Genomic DNA, 5,607 nt, shown 5'->3' with positions numbered 1-5,607 from the left:
CACCCCGACCCCCGACACCTCCCGAAAAGGTGTTCTTTGGCCTTCCAGAAGCCGACGGGGTCATATATTTGTGAATTATTAGTTAGGTCATATATTTTTTGATTTTGTTATGAAAAACATCATATATAATTGTGTTGATCGGGTAGTTTTAAATGTGCAGTTGTTTCATCGCTGCGAGGTTTGGTGTTCGACGACCTCGCCGTGCGTTTGACGAGCTCTGCCCCTTCGTTCGTGGGTGAGCACAAATGACATGTCCTCCTCCCCCATTAATTATTTGATATATTCCGATGAAACTTGATAGTTAGCTATATATGTGTCTTGAATCATCAGTATGCGTAACCAATATGTGTCTCCCGTTCGAAAGCGTCATAGTTATAAATATGCATGCATTTGCATATTTATAACCTTGATTCTTTCGAATTGTCCAACGCTATCCATGGACAGCCTGAGTATGTTTAGATTGGGTTCGTTTTCCCATATGCTTTGCTCCGGATCCGACGCATAAATTTCGTCAGTGCCTCCCCTGTTGTTCTCCGGGTACACATCCTCTCTGTTTATTGCAGAGACGTGTATCAGGAGAACAGCAGGGAGGTGCTGCCGAAAATTTGCGTAGGATCCGGAGCATAGCATGGGAAAATGAACCCAATCTAAACATACTCGGGTGGGATTAGGACCTATCATTACCTATTAGAGTGTAGGTTGCATGGACGTAATAAAATTGACAAAGTAGATCAACTGATGAATATATACATGGTGAATTATATATATATATATATATATATATATATTTGTTGTGTGTCTAGTAGCTCTGAAAGTCAAGATGAGTGATCGTGCGTGGATGTACACTGGTCACACTGGTCAGAACAAATGGAGCACTGAATGGTTCACAAAAACCAAGGGGTTTGTGCGAGCCGCATTTGCAAATGGCTAGAGGAAAACCTGGTGCCCCTGTTTACGGTGCGGCAATTGGGAAAAGAGGACAGGGCTGAAATGGGCAAACACCTGCAGAAGAGTGGTTTTACGCCCGATTATACGGTGTGGACATTTCATGGTGAGTCTGCCCAACGTGACCGAGCTGAGGTGGATCGTCGTCGCACCGATGAGCATGGTACCGGGATGGAAAACATGGTGCAAGACTTCGATGATGCTCGGGATTCGGACGAGGAGATGGAGGAATCTGCAAAGGCCTTCAATGAGCACACTGAGCTTTGTCAGTTGGATGCCATCTCACAAGTAATGGCTCTGAAGGCTCAGTTCAACCTGGGCAGAGAATGCTACGATGCAATGATGACAGTATTTGGACGTTTTCTACCCAAAGGCCATGTAATGCCTGCAAACCTGTACCAGTCGGACAAAATCCTCCGTGCACTGAAGATGCCCTATGATAAGATACATGCCTGTGAGAAAGGATGTGTCTTGTTTAGGCTTGACTATGCGGACTTGAACTATTGTCCCATTTGCAAGTCTTCCAGGTATGTTGTGGTAGACAACGGTATGGGTGAGAAGACACAGACCAAAATCCCCGTTAGTGTTCTTCGGTATATGCCAATCGTACCAAGACTTCAACGTCTTTTCATGGTCGAAGAGACGGCCAGACAGATGACATGGCACAAAACGGGCAAAAGAACCGAACTAGATGCAGATGGGAATCTGATGATTGTACACACATCGGATGGTGTTGCGTGGAAAAAGTTTGATGAATTACATGGTGACAAAGCGGCAGATCCGAGGCATCTTCGAGTCGGCATCAGCACGGATGGGTTCAATGTGTTTGGTATGACGGCAGCCCAATACAGTTGTTGGCCCGTATTTGTCTTTCCACTCAATCTCCCCCCCGGATAGATTATGCAAAGAAAGAACATTTTCCTGACGTTGATAATTCCAGGGCCCAACTATCCGGGGAAAAATATGAATGTGTACATGAAACCGCTTAAGGACGAATTGCAAGAAGCCTGGGATAATGGGTTCAAGACATACGACGCCTATAGCAAACGGAAATTCATAATGCGTGTCTGGTACATGTACTCGACGCATGACTTGCCGGCGTATGCGCTATTTGTTGGCTGGTGTGTGCATGGAAGGTTCCCATGCCCCACATGCAAGGGAGCTCTTTAGTTTCATTGGCTTCAGGCCGGTCGCAAGTTTTCTTGCTTCGACATGCATAGACAGTTCCTGAATCCTCGCCATAAGTTCAGGAAAGACAAGAAGAACTTCATCAGAGGTAGAGTTGTCAAAAACTCTGCACCACCTGCATTGACAGGCCAATAGACCCTGGATCAGTTAAACGCTCTCGAGCTAGATCCAGAGCGTCCAGGGTACTTCAAGGGGTATAATTCTAAGCACGCCTGGACTCACAAAACATGCTTATGGGATCTTCCTTACTTCAAAGACCTCCTTTGCCCACACAACATCGACGTGATGCACACTGAGAAGAATATCGCTGAGGCACTTTTTGGTACATTGTTCGGCATAGATGGGAAGTCAAAGGATAATACTAAGGCTAGAGTCGATCTGGAGGCGCTATGTGATAGGCCGTTACAAAACATGAAAGAACCGAAAGGAAAGCAGAACTGGACGAAGCCAAAGGCATGGTTCAATCTTGGAAGGCCAGCTATGAGGGAAATTATCTTGTGGGTGAAAATGCAGTTGATGTTCCCCGATGGGTATGCAGCGAATCTACAGAGGGGAGCCAGTCTTGATAAATTGAAGATATTTGGTCTCAAGAGTCATGATTGGCACATATGGATTGAGCGGGTAATGCCGGTGATGTTGCGTGGCTTCATCCCTGAGGATGAATGGCTAGTACTGGCAGAACTCAGCTATTTCTTCCGTGTTCTTTGTGCGAAAGAACTATCACCTGGCGTGCTAGAAGAAATGGAAGAGTTGGCGCCGGAGTTGATCTGCAAGTTAGAGAAGATCTTTCCACCGGGCTTCTTTAATCCAATGCAACATTTGATTTTGCATCTCCCGACCGAGGCAAGATTGGGAGGGCCCGTGCAAAATCGTTGGTGCTACCCAACTGAGAGGATGCAGAAGACGCTTCGACAAAAATGTAAAAATAAACGTAGAATTGAAGCATCGATGGCTGAGGCATTCATCACTGAGGAGGCGGCAAACTTCGTGACAGCACACTACGAAGCCAAAAATCGTCATTTGCATAATCCAAAGCCTCGGTACAATGCTGACGACCCTAAAAAGGGTGGATCCAACCTCAGCCAATTCAAAGGGAATCTCGCACCAGCCAGTGTTTCAAATCCAGTATCTTTGGATAACGAACAATGGCGGACCATTTCGTTGTATATCTTCAACAACCTGATAGAAGTGCGGCCGTACATCGAGTAAGTTCTCGGTACATAGTTTCGCAACTTCTATTTCCTTTGAACTGCTCTTATTCCTGGATATTTCATACAGTCGATACGTCGTCTTATTCTCGTATGGAGCGGTGATCCAAAAGGATTCTGTCGAAGAGTATGAGCTTCTCGCAAAGCAAGGAGGCGGCTATCCCGGTTTCATCTCTTGGTTCAAACAAACGGTAATTTCTATTAGACTTGTAGGCTAATTTGTAGGCGGCTATCCCGGTTTCATTCGCTAATTTGTGCGTAATGCAACAATCCTTTCATATTAAACTTGTAGGCTAATTCAGAGTCTATGGACGCCGAATTGAGACAAGTCGCTAATGGTTTTGACTATAAGGTCCGTTCATTTGACAAATACGACATCAACGGGTATCGCTTTCGTACCTATGGCAAAGAGCTATCTATGGCCGACCGAAAGTCTACAAATTGTTGTGTATCTGCTATCGGCGAAGGAGGTACCGAGTATTATGGGAGAGTTGAAGCAATTTATGAACTTCTATTCTATGGTGAAAACCCACCGAATGTCGTAGTCTTCAAATGTTATTGGTTTCAGCCGAAGGAGACTAGAAGGACTCATGAACATATAGGACTAGTTGAAATCAACCAAAGCACCCATTTAGATGTTCCTGATGTCTATATTACGGCTCAACAGGCAAGCCAAGTATTCTATCTACCGTGGGCCTGCCAAACTAATCCAAATCTAAAAGGTTGGGATGCCATTTATGAAGTGCCGCCACGTGCTAGACTATCTCCCCCAAAGGAAGAGGATTATGAACCTCACATTAACCCAGACACATATGAACGAGAATTCTTCCAAGAGACACGTCTTTCCAAAAAGCGTTTCAAGAACCGCTATACTTCACCCCAAAACATTGAAGTAGACAGCGACAGTGAATCCGACATCACCCCAGAGGAGGAACAAGAAGAGCCGGAACAAGAAGAGGTTACTGCTGCAGATGACCTGTCATTGCTTGACCGATTACGTCAAGGTGGCCTTCCACATGTTGATGCCACTGAACCCTATGAGCCCGTCATTGATTATAGTGATGATGATGATTATGCATTTATTGATGATACTGATCGAGATTATTAGTAGTGTCAGGTATTAAATTTTTTTATGTTGTACTTGATGATGATAAACTTAAGTGATACACATATTATTATTCATGTCAGTCTTTTTTTATGTTGTACTAATTTCGTTTACTGTTTGTCATGGCAGGTGTTGAAAGATGGTGGGCGCTGGTCGGGAGCGCGCCAAGGCCCCTTCTTCGTCGGCGCGTGGTCTGAGGTCTTCCATTCCAGACGCACTTCTCCGCCGAGCGTTGCTGGACAGTATGGCCACACCGCCGGGCCCTTCTTCGTCGACCGCGGTGCCCAGCAGGGGACGAGGTAGGAAGAGAGGAGGTGGGGCACGTGGTCGTGGGAGAGGAGGTAGGGTGACTGCTAGGGCGCCTTCCTCGCCGCCACCCCCAGCTGTTTCACCCGAGCACGTGACTGCTAGGGTGGACTCGTCCGAGGAGGAGGCTACACGGACTCCGGTCCACGAGCCTCCGGTCCACGGTCTTGGGCCCACGAGCCTCGGGTCGACTGGCCTTCGGCCCACGAGAGTTCGGCCCACGAGACCCCGGAGGAGCACACGTCCGGATGGGGTACCTGGCCGGATCAGCCCAAGGAGCCAAGTGGCCATGCTGATGATGGCGGGGAGCCGACTGATCTTGAGGAGGAGGGGGGCACCGTCTACCAGCGTGGTGCTACACGGCTCCCGTCCGTGCCGGTGACCCGCGGGCAGAGGTGGTTGATTTTCCCTGATGGGGAGAGGTACGTAAGTGCATTTAATATTTTTGTACCTTGTGCATTCACGTTTCTTCAAATAACTAATGCGTTGGCCTTGTCATGCTGCAGGGGTTGGGACCACCATCATAGTGTCCGCCGGCCGAACTCCGTCCTTGGAGTTCTTTGCCGGCAAAACTTCCCGGGATTTGTCACGTTGCCTGGTGAGGGTCGGCTTCCAGAGCTTGGATTGAGCTGGGAGCACTACGTGGCTGCCCCGGCCCCGCCGGATGAGATTATCGACGGTGTCGTGTGCGACACGAGGGCAGACATGGTGATCAGAAAGTTCTGGGTAATTTCTCCTTTACACATTTAAAAATCTTCAACTAGCTAGTTATTAATTGTACTAATCAATATTGTCTCATTTGATTGCAGACATTCTACAGGTGTGAGGAGGGATACGAGGAGGACGCGGAACATG

Source organism: Triticum aestivum, chromosome 4D (genome assembly GCF_018294505.1).
Source record: "Triticum aestivum cultivar Chinese Spring chromosome 4D, IWGSC CS RefSeq v2.1, whole genome shotgun sequence".
NCBI lineage: Eukaryota > Viridiplantae > Streptophyta > Magnoliopsida > Poales > Poaceae > Triticum > Triticum aestivum.
The sequence above is the reverse complement of the archived record's forward strand: the minus strand, read 5'-3'. Positions refer to the sequence as shown.